The sequence below is a fragment of the Callithrix jacchus genome, chromosome 4 (assembly GCF_049354715.1).
Source record: "Callithrix jacchus isolate 240 chromosome 4, calJac240_pri, whole genome shotgun sequence".
Classification (NCBI taxonomy): Eukaryota; Metazoa; Chordata; class Mammalia; order Primates; family Cebidae; genus Callithrix; species Callithrix jacchus.
The window spans coordinates 50,383,693-50,400,000 of NC_133505.1; the positions used below are offsets into that span (position 1 = coordinate 50,383,693).

A 16,308-nucleotide genomic window follows, 5' to 3' on the forward strand; every position below is an offset into this window, starting at 1 on the left:
AAAAATAACCAAGAATCAGAACATCATCAGACTTCTCATCAGCAGCAACAGAAGCCAGAAGCCAATAAGGTGATGCCTGATAAAACTCAGAGAAAATATTCTCTTATCTAGAATTCTATACCCAGGTAAACTATAAATCAAGTATGAAAGAAAATAAGACATTTTCATATATGCAGATTCTCAAGCAAATTTATATCACATGCACCTTATTTTCAGGAGCTTCTGGGGGATGTGCTCTACACAAATTAAAATATAAACAATAAAAGACAAAAATATTAAGTCCAGGAAAACAGAGGGTTCTCCATAGGGAGGCAAAGGAAATACTCAGGATATGGGGGGAAGTAGGTTCCAGGATAAAAGCTAGGCAGGTCTAGAAAACAACCCACATAAAATTTTTTTTTTGAAACCGCATCTTGCTCTGTTGCCCAGGCTGGAATGTAATGGCACAATATCAGCTCACTGCAACGTCCACCTCTTGGGTTCAAGCCATTCTCCTGCCTCAGCCTCCCAGGTAGCTGGGACTACAGACATGCGCCACTACGCCCAGCTAATTTTTTTTGTATTTTTAGTAGAGATGGGGTTTTACCATGCTGGCCAGGCTGGTCTCAAACTCCAGACCTCAAGTGATTCGCCCGCCTCAGCCTCCCAAAGTGCTGGGATTACAGACATGAGCCACTGCACCCATTCCTACATGCATAAGCCTAATGTTTAGAAATATGGCATTAAATACCAGGGAAAAAAAAACAGAATAGAAAACAGAGGTCCCTGGAGAGGCCAAATGTTGGGAAGGAGAAAGGCATGTAATATTTTTTTTATACTATGTATAGGCTTAACATTAATAAAAACTAAATTCAGAAAGATTATTGAAAAGGTTAAATTTTTTAAATCACATCTAAAAATATGATTTTCCAAGCAAGATGTCTAAGAGGAAAAAGAAACTAAAGGAAAAAAAGTCCAAGTTTCAAGGCAAAACAAAATCAAAGCATTTGGAAAACTCAAATACTGTGTGTGGCTTTACTTGAAAAAAAATTAAGAGCAGAGAATATTGTTTTGACTGACAGAAACTTATTCAAAAGTCATAATCATAAAACCAGCAAAGAGAAAAAGAAGAGAAGAATGTTAAACATTCTTATTTTCCAGTGACATTATGATGTCATTGCAGAAAGTTCATGGTTTATACCTACATCAGTCACTTCGTGAATTAAAATTCCTTTTTCATTTGAGCAGATGCTAAACCAAAGCCAAAAGAACAACTTGACTGAATCACATTTCAGTGCAGAAGGAAAACACTTAAAAAACTGTAATGCTTCCTCAGGAAAGGAAAGCACACATACTACAAGTCTGTTAGAACAAGGCAAGGAGCATGTAGAATCAGAGTCACTTGTTCTTTCCCAAAGACTAAAACTACTGAATAATGGTGGGACTCAAATCTGAAATAACTGCTGCCCCATTGTCTCTAAGACCCAAACAATGACTTCTCGATTAGGACATATACTTTTCTCTATCTCCAAATACTTAAAGCAAAACACCTGTATTTTCTATTGACCTTTTACAGCAAAATGAGGGGTATCATAAGGTATTCATTAAACATATTTAATATCATCTACTACTAATCAATGAGTGTTAAAACCATACTTATTGTTCTGCTTGACAGCATCAAGGAACAAAACACACTTATTGATCATGTGCTGGGCTCTTCATGGACAGGCAGGTGGAAAAGGCATCTAGGGAATCTGTAAGCAAGAAAATAGCTGGACCTGATATTTTTCGATAAGCGATCAATTTTGACGAGGGATTTTAAAAAATTAAAACGTATGCTGGCAAAAACACTTGCTCTCATTTTTTAGCATAAATGAAGACAATGAGAATAGATTAGCAAGGTGGTTTAACTGTTGCATATTCCATAGCTTTCAAGTTGAATGCTAAAAAAATTTTTTTGTTTCATAGTCTGGAATCAGGAAGAAATTTATACTTTAGGCTTCTGCATAAAGTATGGTTTTCTTTTTTTTTCTTTGAGATGGAGTCTCACTCTGTCACCAGGCTGGAGTGCAGTGGTGCCATCTGGGCTCACTGCAACCTGCAACCTCCGACTCCCTGGTTCAAGCAATTCTCCTGCCTCAGCCTCCCAAGTAGCTGGGATTACAGGCATGTGCCACCACACCCAGCTAATTTTTGTATTTTTAGGAGAGACAGGTTTTCACCATGTTGGCCAGCATGGTCTCGATCTCCTGACCTCGTGATCCTCCCGCCTTGGCCTCCCAAAGTGCTGGGATTACAGGCGTGGGTCACTGCACCCAGCCAAAAGTATGGTTTTCTTTCCTTTTTAAACTTTGAGAAAATACATTACTCTCTTATGAAACATAACACATACCCAATAGTTCCTCCAGTTAAATAATACTATGTTCATTCTTTCATGTTCATGGATGTAGTGACTTAAGTTTGTAAAAAGATGCTAAATCTTGTAAATTAATTTAAATCAAATTATAATCTCAATCTTTTTTTTTGAGATGGAGCCTTGCTCTGTCTCCCAGACTGGAACAGAGTGGCGTGATCTTGACTTGCTGCAACCGCCAACTCCCTGATTCAAGCAAATCTCCTGCCTTAGCCTCCTGAGTAGCTGGGATTACAGGAGTGTGCCTTCATGCCCGGCTAATTTTTGTATTTTTAGTAGACGGGGTTTCACCATGTTAGGCTGGTCTCAAACTCCTGACCTCATGACCCGCCTGCCTCAGTCTCCAAAAGTGCTGGGATTACAGGTGTGAGCCACTGTACATGGCTATAATCTCAATCTCAATCAAAATTACAACAGGACAGTTTGGGGAGGGAGTAAACTAGACAAACTAAATCTAAACCTTTTATGAAAGATCTGCAAGTAGTTATATCAATTTTGAAAAAAAGAAAAGAGAGGGAATCCATCCTGCCATAGCTTACGAACTACTAGAAAGGCACAGTAATAAACATGACATGGTGCAAGATCTCATCTAGGGTATGTCTGGAAATGCATGGGCCACCATGGATGTTGCAATGACAGGGCAACACTACTGGCATTGAGTTGACAGGGCCAGCAGTGCTAAACATACCTACTCTACTAACTGTGTCTCCTTTAAGAAACTTTGAGATCAATATACCAATGAGATACAATAGAAAGGTGAGAAATTCATTTACAATAAGGGTGTTACTACAAATCAACTGAAAAGTTCAGCTACTTTAGATGTTATCGGGAAATCAGAAAAAATAAAGCTGGATCCAGCTTATACCACATCCAAAGATTGCTCTATATACATCAAAAACTTAAGGGGAGGTTGGGCATGGTGACTCACACCTGTAATCCCAGCACTTTGGGAAGTCAAGGCAAGCAGATCATAAGGTCAGGAGTTCGAGACCAGCCTGACCAACATGGTGAAACCCCATCTCTACTAAAAATACAAAAATTAGCTGGATGTGGTGGCATGCACCTGTAATCCCAGCTACTCAAGAGACTGAACCGGGATGTGGAGCTTACAGTGAGCTGAGATCATGCCACTGTACTTCAGCCTGGATGACAGAATAAGACTGTCTCAAAAAAAAAAGAAAAGAAAAGAAAACAGAAAAACTTAAGGGAATCATAAAGCTAAAAGAAATTTAGCAAGACAATCTGGGTGGCCTAAGTCCAAGAAGCACTAATGAGGCAAATATAGTAAAGCTAAAAAATGATGGATGTGACTACATCAAAATCAAGCATTTCCATGCAATAAAGAATACCAAGGTAAAGTCAATAGAAGGCACCCCAGGAGATGATATTTGTATGGTCTAAAACCAACTGGAATTTAATAAATATTACACATATTAAACAGTTCTATAAATCAACAAGAAAAATACAGGAAACAAAGGATATGAAGAGGCAAAGGAAAATGGTTAACTAGAATATGAAAAAATGATTAAATTCACTGGTAATTAAAAATAAAAATTAAACAGCCTAGCCAAACCCTGTCTCTACTAAAAATACAAAAAAATCAGCTGAGTGTGGTAGCACACACATGTAATCCCAGCTACTCGGGAGGCTGAGGCAGGAGAATTGCTTGAACCCACGAGATGGAGGTTGCGGTGAGCCGAGATCACACCACTGTACTCCAGCCTAGGCAACAGAGCCAGACTCTGTCAAAAAAAAAAAAAAGAAAGAAAGAAAGAAAGAAAAAAAAAAGGCCAGGCACAGTGGCTCATGCCTATAATCCCAGCCTGTTGGGAGGCCATGGCAGGTGGATCATTTGAGGTCAGCAGTTCGAGACCAGCCTGGCCAACATGGTGAAACCCTGTCTCTACTAAAAATATAATAATTACCCAGGTGTGGTGGCACACACCTGTAATCCTAGCTACTCAGGAGGCTGAGGCAGGAGAATCACTTGATCCTAGGAGGCGGAGGTTGCAGTGAGCCAAGATTGCACCACTGCACTCCAGCCTGGGCAACAGAGCAAGACTCCATCTCAAAAAAAAAAAGAAAGAAAAATTAAAATGAGACATTACTAAAAGTCAAAAATTAGAAATGTAGACAATACCAAGTGTTTGGGAGGTTATAGGAACACAATGCTTGTGGGTGTAAGTTTAAACAACCATTCAGCAGCCTCACAGTACTTATGCCGCAATGCCGCCTGGCTCTGTGTCCCTGAGAATTCTCAAACATGTCCATAATAGACATGTGCAAGACTGTTACTGATACCATTGTTTATGGTAGCCTAGGTGCCCATCACTATGGGAATGGATGCATACCAGGGAATACTATGCTGCAGCTAGAAGCAATTAGCTAAATCTTCATTCACATAAATAGACCTGGGTTTTGGCAGGGGAGGTTTGTGGTTGTTTTTTTAAGACAGAGTCTCACTCTGTCGCTCAGGCTGGAGTGTAGTGGCTCGATCTCAGCTCACTGCAACCTCTGCCTGCAGGAATCAAGCAATTCTGCCTCAGCCTCCGAAGTAGCTGGGACTACAGGTGTGTGCCACCATGCCTGGCTAATTTATTGTATTTTTAGTAGAGACAGGGTTTCACTATGCTAGCCAGGCTGGTCTCAAACTCCTGACCTCAGGTGATCCACGCATCTCAGCCTCCCAAAGTGCTGGGATTACCGGAGTGAGCCACTGTGCCCAGCCCATAAATAGACCTTAAAACATAGCACTCACTGAAAAAAGTAGAAACCAGAGTAAGATCTACAGCCTTTCTACACGGAGAATTCTATAGCCAAATTCTCTAACAGTGTGGTGTAATGAGCAATTTTGTAATTACAAATACATACATCAAAAGAATCAGTAAGTATTTTACAAAAATGCATACAGAATCAAGGATATATCAAACACATTAGAGAGTGTGCCTATGAGATGGGGAGAAAAATAGACATGGGAATGAGGGCTGAACAGAAGGGCTTTGTACACCAATGCTAGACTGTACCCAAATTATGGGAGTATTAAATCCAAATTCAGAATAATATTTTTCATTCATGCAAACATTAATTTATTCCATAAAAACTTATTGAACACCTGGTTAAGTGCCAAGAACTCTACTTAAATAGTAACTTTTCTTATTTCTGCTAAAGGCATATTTTTAAGTTAGGTATGTTTTAACTGGAAGTAGAAGGGAAAATAATTTACAGTAGAATAAAATATATACTAAAAACATGAGAAACTCATACTTAAAATGCTTTATAAAACTTTTCAACAAATAGAAATGTACCTTGAAGTTCTTTAAATGATAAGTTAAATGAAAAATAATCAAAATACAAAAAGAACTCTAAAATCCTACATAAATTAGACAGCCACATCTCAATCCATAGATAAAATGCCTTTTCTCATGGCTTTCAGTGGTAAAACAACTATTTTTAGGAGGATAAATTTTTTCTACTTTATTTGTTCTATGTAACACCCTCCCTTTGCACCCAACAATATTTCAACTGCTCAGGAACACTTCTCACCAGATTTCTGTTTTCTAAAAGATTTTACAAGCAGACTGCTGGCTGCCAATGTAGGTGTTGTTGTAAATATGCTCATTATGCCATGCTGCTAACAAAAACTGCGTTCAGTGCAAAGTGACATGTCTATTCCATATCCCCTGGGCACAGAAAATAACATTAAAAAAAAATTCCCTGTTTACCCCTTTTTAGATGTCTCCTAATGAAAGGCCACAAATTCCAAATGTTAACTAGTATACATGATAATAACACTGGTAAAGGAAAATAATAGCAACCTGTAGGATAATATCTGCCTATAAGGCTCTAAAATTGCAATACTTCAGTATTTCAGATTTAGATTACTGAGTGTCAGTGCACAATCACAGCTCACTGTAACCTTGAATTCCTGGGCTCAAGCAATCCTCCCATGCAGGTGGATCACTTGACATCAGGAGTTCGAGACCAACCTGGCCAACATGTCAAAACCGCGTCTCTATTAAAAATACAAAAATCAGCCAGGTGTGGTGGTGCACGCCTGTAGTCCCACCTACCAAGGAGGCTGAGGCAGGAGAATGGCTTGAACCTGGGAGGCGGAGGCTGCAGTGAACTGAGATTGCCCCACTGCACTCCAGCCTGAGGGACAGAGTGAGTAAGTGAGTGACTGAGTGAGAGAGACTGTCAAAAAAAAAAAAAAAAGAGATTCTCCCACCTTGGCCTACCAATGTGCTCGGATTATAGGTGCAATTGGGCATCACATCTGGCCCAATTTGAGATTTTCAGTATGGAGCAGACAATGAGGCCAATCACAGATAAGACTGATGTCTTCATTAAAGCACACTTACCTTTCACTTGAAATGCATTATTATAAGCTCTTCAAGTTATGTTATACATTTTAAAAACATTTCTTTTAAGAGTATATTCAATCCCATAGTGACGTATTGGCTTTCTCATCTTATAAGACCCCTCTGATCAGTTGACAATATTTTACTTTTTTATATGAAGTGTTTATTAACCTGACCTTTGACCTCTATTAGATATAAGCATAAATCAGTGTCTAGCCACAAGCATCCAAATTGATATAGGTGGTTGCATTAGAACATAAAAAAGGAGAGGAGAGATATAAATGTTAACAACAGTCATCTATAGGGATATTCTTGGCATTCTGGTTTATAAAAAAAATAACATTAATACAGCCCCACATACTCTATGAATGCTTACATAAATGAGATGACCTCTGCTCATAAATGCTGATTTGCTATCAAGGGCTAGATGTCTATTAATAAAGCTATTAGCAATGATGGCTGAATTGAGCAATTCACACATTTTCTTACCTGATTTTCTTTGTGGCTACCTCCAGGTAACAATTTTTGTCAAGAAGAATCTAATTAGCTCTAATAGGGACTTTGACTTTATTGTCCTGATAAGTTAGTATCCATAACTGCAAAAATAAGTACCATAAATTACCTGGCATTCTAGAAAGGTTTGGGCTGAAAGCTGATAAATCAAGGCTGGGCACAGTGGCTGATGCCTGTAATCCCAGCACTTTGGGACGCTGAGGCAGGTGGATCACCTGAGGTCAGGAGTTTGAAAGCAGCCTGGCCAACATGATGAAACCCCATCTCTACTAAAAATACAAAAAATCAGCTGGGCGTGGTGGAGTATACCTGTACTCCTGCCGACTCTGGGGGCTGAGACAGGAGAATCACTTGAACCTGGGAGGTGGAGGGTGTAGTGAGTCGAGATATCGCACCACTGCACTGCAGCCTGGGCTACAGAGTGAGACTCTGTCTCAAAAAAAACTGATAAACCAGTAGTAAACCCCTATCTACTCTTCCTTTCATTGTCAACTACAATTTATATCTACAAAACAAACTGATCCTTAAAGACTTTATTTCAAAGTCAAAGGTCTTGCTATTTTAATGCACCAACATGGCCCATCCAAGTGAGCGCATGACATATCCTACACATCTTTCCCATTTCAGAGACTGAAAGAGAGAGCAGGAGGCAGTAAAGAGCAGGACACCAATGGGACAAAATGCTAAAGCCAAGCTATAAATTATCTTTTGGTCATTCTCTGCTGCATTTTGAAAAAACTGACACAACAGTAGAGCCTATCCTTCCTTTGGATAGATAAGAGCATCATACAAAAGTATCCTCCTAACTCACTACCAACAGTGCTGCCCTCCCATCTTTCACACAGCTTGCCCAGCAAGAGAAGCACTGCTGGGTTCTAAAGACAATGACTGAAAGCTCTGTATTCTGATGATGGGAGGGAGCAGTAAAGACCAGCTTCCTGGGCTCTAAAGTATGCCAGACTGCCGTGCTAATCCTCCCCAAATCCCACACAACGTTTGGGTGGGGGTGGGGAAAAGGATAGAAAACAGTCTAAAACTCAATCAAGAACAGTAGCTCTGGGTTACAGAGTTCATAACATTCCTATTTGAATGAGGGGAGGGGATAACCAAGTAGGGGAAAGACATAGACAAAAGCCTTTAAAACATGTCTTCAAAAACACAAACTGAAAATGAATTTTATCTCTGATCCTACTGATGTGCTAACCAACATCTGCCCCCAATCATTTGCCAGCCCTGGCTGCATAGAATGCACAGAGTAGCAGACATTTTCACAAAGTAAAGCTGGAAGAGATGCTACTAGAGTGTAAATTACTAATTAGCTCAATAAAAGACAAAGAGAGAAAATACCTGTCACAGAATGCTATTTACAACTTGGCATATAATAAAAAACCCTGAAAATTTCAGGAGAATGCCTTACTTTCCAGACTTCTATTAACATGTGAATGGAAAACGGATAGTATTATATAGTCTTTAAACAAACAGCCCATGTCTCTGAAACAATAACACATGACTAGAAAGAATGCTTTCCAATTTGTAATTTTTTCATCCTTACGAAAAGGGGGGTGATTTTAATTAATACAATTCGCTTTTTTTTTTTTTTTGAGACGGGGTCTTGTTCTGTTGTCCAGGCTGGAATATGGTGGCTCGATCTCGGCTCACCGCAACCTCTGCCTCCCAGGTTCAAGCAAATCGTGTTCGTCAGCCACCGAGTAGCTAGGATTACAGGCATGCACCACCACACCCAGCTAATTTTCATATTTTTAGTAGAGACAGCGTTTCCCCATGTTGGCTAGGCTGGTCTCAAACTCCTGGCCTCAAGTGATCCACCTGTCTTGGCCTCCCAAAGTGCTGGGATAACAGGTGTGAGCTACCGTGCCTGGCCTACAATCAGCTTTAACAAGGAGCTATATTTCATAGCTTTGATAATTGCTTAAAGAGGGGAAGAAAAGGAAAAGAAGCCCACAAGTGTCATATTTTACATTTGGCAGAATACAGTTAATATTCCTTTCACTTAAACCAAGAGGACTTCCTTCAGGTCACAAGTTTATCAAATGGCTAGGCCATCATTTTAATGAAGATTAAATGATGGGGAGGGAGTGAGTTAAATTTCCTAATGTGACAACAACTAAGACTCCCCAAATTTAGATTTATTTGGGGGTAAGATAATAAAATATTAAGATACTTCCATTCATCCCTTTACCATATGACAATGGCAAACCTATTTGTATTAATCCCAACCAATGTTCTTTTTTTTTAGACTGAGTCTCGCTCTGTTACCCAGGCTGGAGTGCAGTGGCTTGATCTTGGCTCACGGCAACCTCCATCTTGCAGGTTCAAGCGATTCTCCTGCCTCAGTCTCCTTAGTAATTGGGATTACATGTGCGTGCCTCCACATCCAGCTAATTTTTGTATTTTTAGTGGAGACAGGGTTTTACCATGTTGGCCAGGCGGTCTCAAACTCCTGGACTCAAGGAATCCACCTGCCTCAGCCTCCCAAAGTGCTAGGAGTATAGGCATGAGCCAACCGCGCCCAGCCAATGAATATTCTTAAAGCAATATATTTTGCATGTTGATCTTTTCCAGCTCCTCAAAGCTACCTAAGAGTCTTTAAAATATATATTTCACCTAAATATTTGGTCGTGGTGTTGAAAGGCCCCATGGCTCCTGTTTCTCACACAATAATCACCCATATCTCAATAGCTAGCATGTCCCAAGGACACTTCCATGTGTGAGCACACCACTCCATGCACTAGAGAGGTTCCTAACAGAGGGGTATGCTATGACACAGTTTCTGCTAATGGGAGAGACCTACAAACCCATCGTTCACAAGTTAAAAAATCTCGGAATGTACTGGAGACAAGACTATAAAAACACAAAAGCCACTCTAAATCCAATCTTGAAATTCCTTTGCTTCAAGTGCTTGACTAAGATCAAACACAAACTAAACTTTCTGAAATACTCAAAACATTCTCCCCTTTTCTTCTTTAAAATTAAGGTCTTCATATGCTTTTTCTTCAACTTGATTTGTTTAAAAATACTCAAGAGAAAATGATAAAGCAGATGGGCAAAATGAAAAAAGAAATGGTGAAGCTGAGTAAGGGTATACAGCAGTTTCTTGTATCATCTTTGCAACTTTCCCACGTTTAAAAAATTGTAATAAAATCAATAGTCACCAAAAAATAGAGTATGAACAACAGAAGTTCTCTCATAGGACGGTTTCAAATTTCAAACAATCCACATACTGTTAATGCTGGACACCTAGTAAACACCCAGTAATTGTTACTTCTTTTTTAATACGAGTGGATCAGCTGTGCGCAGTGGCTGACGCCTGTGATCCTAGCACTGTGGGAGGCCAAGGTGGGCAGATAACTTGAGGTCAGAAGTTTGAGACCATGGTGAAACCTTGTCTGTATTAAAAATATAGAAACTTGGCTAGGGCTGGGTGTGGTGTCTCACACCTGTAACACCAGCATTTTGGGAAGCCGAGGCAGGTGGGTTACCTGAGGTCAGAGGTTTAAGACCAGCCTGGCCAGCATGGTGAAACCTCATCTCTACTAAAAATACAAAAATTAGCTGGGTATGGTGGCAGGCACCTGTAATCCCAGCTACTCCAGAGGCTGAGGCAGGAGAATCACTTGAACCTGGGAGGTGGAGGTTGTAGTGAGCTGAGCTCACACCATTGCACTCCAGCCTGGGCTACAGAACAAGACTCTGTCTCAAAAAAAAAAAAAGTGGATCAATTTACTTAACCAATTAAGGTATAGGGGCCAGGCACAGTGGCTCACACCTGTAATACTAGCACTTTGGGAGGTTAAGGCGGGCAGATAGCTTGAGCCCAGGAGCTCAAGACAAGCCTGGGCAACATGCTGAAACCTTTTCTCTACAAAAAAATACAAAAATTAGACAACTGTAATGGCATACATCTGTAGTCCCAGGGAGGTCCATGCTGCAATAAGCTGACATGGCACCACTGCACTTACCTGGGCGACAGAGCAAGTTCTGTCCCAAAAAAAAAAAAAAAGTTAAAAGAAATGTATAGGGGGAATTGAGATATCACTTAGATAGGCACACATAAAGAGAAAATAGTAAAAAGTTAGTGAGGGTATAAACTAATTTTGCTTATGGATATTTACACTGAAATCTGAAATCAGGAAAAACCCATTTTTCTTTGAACAGCAATAATCTTTCAACTGTAAATGTGTCATAGTATGTAACAAGTCCAGGGCATTTTTCTAGCTGAGAAGGTGGATGGGTAACCTGCAATGCAATAAGGCTTTTTTTATGGGTTTGGGGTTGTTTTTAAATACAATTTTGGAATGCCAGAACCTTGACATAATCTTTGCATTATACATAACCGTTATGGTGTTTACCCCAGGTTCCCCGTCTAGAAAGGAATTTTAAAAGTTAGTAACAGGACTACAGGATAATTTAAAGATTGGCGAACAAAACTTGTTAAGCATTGAATCTGAAGAAAAGCATGGTGAGGGATGACTTCACAACTGGCGAGCCAGAGGCAAAACCAGAGTACAGACTCTGCTGGCAAAATGCAAAGCTTGGAATCCCATCCCACCACTTGGTAGAATTCTAGCTTTTGAACTAAAATAAAGATTAAATGTATCACTGGGTTACTATTTAAGAAAACACAGTATTATTTGTAATATAAGATAATTAACTACGAAACAAGTAGTTGTAGAAATGTCTGAGTATAACCTTGGGCAAGTGATTTAATCTCAAGGACCCTCTATTTCATCACCTGTAAAATGAGAATAGTAATAGTACCTACACCTCATAAGACTGCCATTGAGGAGTAAACAAGTTATAATTTGCAGTGCTTACAAATGTGTCTGGCACAAAAGCAGTACATATGTGTTAGCTACTATTATTAAGTTTATGAAGAACTAAGGTCTTATAAATACAATAATACACAGATATTTTTTACTCAAAAATTGAGAATGGGGCAAGAGGAAACAAACACATATATAGCATTAAGCATGTGCTGGTTAGAGAGAAGGCAGACTCTCCTGATAGACAAATTATTAAATGCTGGCAAAGATTATCTACAGAGGTTACCACATTATTGCTGAAGATTTATTTTAAAAAACAGGATAAATATTTATCTACCTGGGATGACTTAAGTGGGATATTGGCTGGAGTTGCAGGATAAACTAGAGGTCCTTTCAAGGTCTCTTCCCATCCAAAGAATCTACGATTAACCAGGAAAACATTTAATTGTGTACAACCTAATAAATCTAAAAATATAAACTTAAAAGCTTTTGCTTAGCAAATAAGATTATAACCAAAATAAAGTTACATTGGGTAGAACTGTACTTGATGAAAATATTAAAATAAAACTTGGCCGGGCGCAGTGGCTCAAGCCTGTAATTCCAGCACTTTGGGAGGCTGAGGCGGGTGGATCACGAGGTCAAGATATCGAGACCATCCTGGTCAACATGGTGAAACCCGGTCTCTACCAAAAATACAAAAAATTAGCTGGGCATGGTGGCACGTGCCTGTAATCCCAGCTACTCAGGAGGCTGAGGCAGGAGAATTGCCTGAACTCAGGAGGTGGAGGTTGCGGTGAGCCGAGATCATGCCGTTGCACTCCAGCCTGGGTCACAAGAGCGAAATTCCGTCTCAAAAAATTAAAAATAAATAAATAAAACTTCAATTTATCATTGGAGTCCTTATTGATAAACAGTATTATATGAATTTTTAAAAATCCATTTTTAGTTTTAGAAACTGAAACTGAGAAATAACCTTGACAATGAGACTCAGTGGTTTAGCACACTAAGGCCATTGCATACAGAAACAAAAGGCAGGACTCAGACTCTTTCCCTTGGCTGATCTTATAGTTTATATTTTCTTCTTTACCAATATCAAAAAAGTCTATAATCATTTATGTAAAGATATTGAGCATAAAACAATTACAATTACATTATAAACATGGCAATAACATACAGAGTACATCCTACTACTAACACCAGCCCAAACACATCTATAAAGAGAATATGCACACCATCTCAGTGAAACAATTTCCTCATATCAAAGTTACTCTTCATCTTGAAAGTGAACATTATCAAACTAATCTTTTTTAAATGTAGTGGCAAAAATAGTAATTTTTATCAAGATCCTCTGTTAAATTGCTAAATATATCTAGTCACCTTGAAGACTTGCTTAATACAATCCAGGACACAAACCATAAACTAAATACTATGCCACCAACACAGTAGCTGAATGCAGAAAGAGTTTTCTAAATTATTCATACAAATTAATAACCATTGTTGCTCATATCCACAAATCAAAATCTAATCTTTGTTAACTATTACAAATATCAAAAGCCTAATCTTTACTATTTATACACAAACACCAACAAAAGAGTGGCAATCCAAAATTTATACAACTTTAAAAAAAAAAGTATCTTTGTGCATCTGAGTGCACACAATGAAATAACCCCAATCAAGATTCTCAACAACAGTTTGCATTTTTCCCTAAATTATATGCTATCTTTTGGTACCATCAAATGCAAAACAAATATTCATTCATATTCTTAGCTAAATGTAAATGCTTCTGATTAAAATCATTAAAACAAAATTCTAAGTTAAGAATAACCAAAATTTTGCCCCAAATTTCTTATCTTCTTTTTCATTTCTAATGGTGTCTTAAAAATCAAAAGGCTTTAGAAAATTAATATTAATCTGGCCTTCTTTATTCATAACCATAAAACATGAAAGGCAGTGGAGCTGTCCAAAGACTCAGCATGCAATATTATAGAGATGTTTTGCCATCAAAATTATTCATAAATTCATTATTTACCCTAAAACATAAGTCTGCCACTCTAAAATCCTCCGCTACTCTACAATTCTCCCTTTCTTTATTCCATTTTGTGAAATGGGTGAGTTACCAACTACAGCATGAAACATCCCACACAAAGCTAAAGGCAGCTCAGGAACTCAAAGCCCTCAGCTCTGATTTAAATCTCTCCCTCAGCAAACTTCCTTGGTTGCTTATTTGCCTTTCTCTGAAATGATTTCTCGATATTCTCCCACCACTGAAAACAATAAGCAGAAACCTGGTTGATTAATCAAAACAAACAGATTCTCATCTTTCTATTCCAACAACAGCGCTTTCTCCATTGAAAATGAAAATGAAACGCTGTCCATAAAACACAGCCCAGCACTTGTCAGGTACAATACTCCTACAACACCAAAACTATCACATCACACGGGTACACTCTAAACAAACACACCCTTGCCCCCCATTATCACAACACTAGTGAAATGCAGAGGTTTTCAACACCCAGAGTTTATGCTTTATTATCTATACAAAAATCAAATCAAAATGAGTTTCATTTCTTCAAAGTGGACAGGAAAATCAAATCAAAAGCAATGAAAGGTGGAAGCGGATTCAAGATTCCTTGAAGAGAGAAAGAGCTTTCTGGAATTTCCTACTTTTAGGGACAAAAGGATTCACAGTTTTAATATACAGTTCTCTTCTCAACAAAGAATTCTTCCTGCACAATCCCCCCCCACCTCTGCCCTTACTTTTTTAGTCTTTACCCCTGTCTCTAGGTCCCCTTTCACTCACCATGGTTCCTCCTCTTCTGCACCAAAGGTTCTCTTACACTTGATCTTTCACTACAACATTTGTGCCCTGACCCTTGCAGACCTTCCGGAGCAACTACCTACAACACTCACATTCAATTCCCACCCCTGTGCAGTCTACCCCCATTCTACATCCATCAGGACTCTCTCAGCTTCCCTTAGCCCCCTTCTCTTCCCTTACTCCCCATCACATCCTTTAAATCCTGGGACCCATCTCTTCCTGCTCCTCTCACCGTCTGCTTTTAGCCGTGTCTCTTCACCTCACTGTTTTCACCTTGGATCTTGCTGAACCTCTTCAGTTAACGTATTTCCCCAGTTATCCTTGTCCCAGACAGCCATCACTTCTTACACCCTAACTCTAGTCTCCTTTCAGCTCTTCTGGTCCTAGAATTGTTCTACAGACACCCATCTCTTATCTGTTTCCTTTCGCCCTTCCACCACTCTTATTCCTGACTTCACCTGGTTCCAGTCCAGGTCTCATTTGCCCTCCCTCACTTTACAGAATTTACACCAATCGCCCACCCACTAACCCATTCCTTTCGCAGAACCTCAGCAGCAGTTCCCACCACACCGCTGGTCCTAGTCCTTCAGCTCATCTCGCTCCGCACTAGTTCACACCCTTGTCACGTCTGGCTCTTAATCACTCTCTTCCCTACTCCCAACTATTACCCCAGCTCTGCCCCTCCTAGTCTTCCACTTCCAACTCCTACCCCGGTATCCCGCACCCCAACACCACCCCCTACAAAGCTTTCCCTTTCAAACCCCCGCTCTTACACCTAACCCCAGGATCCCTTTTCCCAGCCCTAACCTCATTCCTTGCCCGGCTTCCTTAACGCCCACCCGGGCTTTTGCCTCCTTCCTACCTTCTGGGTTGGCTTTTTCTCACTCCTGCTCTCCCAGGCTTCTAACCCTTTCTCCCCTTAATCCTCCTCATCTCATTCTAAACCCGGTTCTCCCCATTGCCCCCAAGCCTTTCTTCCTCTCTCCCTTCAAGGCTTTTCCCCCAACCCAGTCGTCGCCCACCCCGCCAAAATAAAGCGCCGGCGCTCCCCGACTCCCGGCTCTCTCCTCCTGCCGCCCCCGCCCCGGGCGCCCCCAGCCCCCCGGCGCCGCGGTCCCGCCCCCTGCCGCCGCTCCTCCCGGCGCAAGGCGCGCGCTGCCTTTGTCGCCCCTCACCCGGTGTGTGAGGATTTTGCTTCTTTAAAGGGGAGGGCTAGTAAGCCGGAGACTCCTGTCCCCGCCTCCGAGTCTTAGAATGGGTTCCCTGACCGTCGCGGCCTCCCCGGTCCCCGTCCCCCTACCCCTGGAGCTACCCACTTTGCTGCCTCCCTACCTCCTCCGTCCCCTCCCCCGGCCCCCTCTATTTACCGCCATCATCAGCACGCGCGAGCTGTCACCAGGGCGCGAGACAACCGAACTCGGCCCCGCCCCCTGCCCGCCT

General features: G+C 40.5%; 2 protein-coding genes across 21 annotated transcripts in view; both read right to left on the reverse strand.

Moving 5' to 3' along the window:
- USP49 (ubiquitin specific peptidase 49) overlaps positions 1-16,281 on the reverse strand; it is a 105,946-nt gene extending 89,665 nt beyond the window's left edge. For 5 of the 19 annotated variants that reach the window (XM_054253989.2, XM_078369140.1, XM_078369135.1 and 2 more), the window contains exons 1-2: positions 16,236-16,281; positions 12,388-12,469 (exon numbers count right to left, since the gene is read on the reverse strand). The gene's annotated coding sequence lies outside the window, so the exon portion shown is untranslated. Of the gene's footprint in view, positions 1-1,635; positions 1,734-7,242; positions 7,350-8,077; positions 8,134-12,387; positions 12,471-14,850; positions 14,904-16,043 lie in introns of those variants that run through there. The other 14 variants (XM_035295617.3, XM_054253984.2, XM_078369142.1 and 11 more) reach the window with 7 other exon arrangements.
- The window catches only part of LOC100406802 (large ribosomal subunit protein uL18), a 78,329-nt gene extending 62,048 nt beyond the window's left edge, over positions 1-16,281 (reverse strand). Inside the window, exons 1-2 of one of the 2 annotated variants that reach the window (XM_078369151.1) lie at positions 16,236-16,281; positions 12,388-12,469 (exon numbers count right to left, since the gene is read on the reverse strand). The gene's annotated coding sequence lies outside the window, so the exon portion shown is untranslated. Of the gene's footprint in view, positions 1-12,387; positions 12,470-16,043 lie in introns of both variants that reach the window. The other variant, XM_078369152.1, reaches the window with a different exon arrangement.
- Positions 16,282-16,308: the final 27 nt, after the last annotated feature.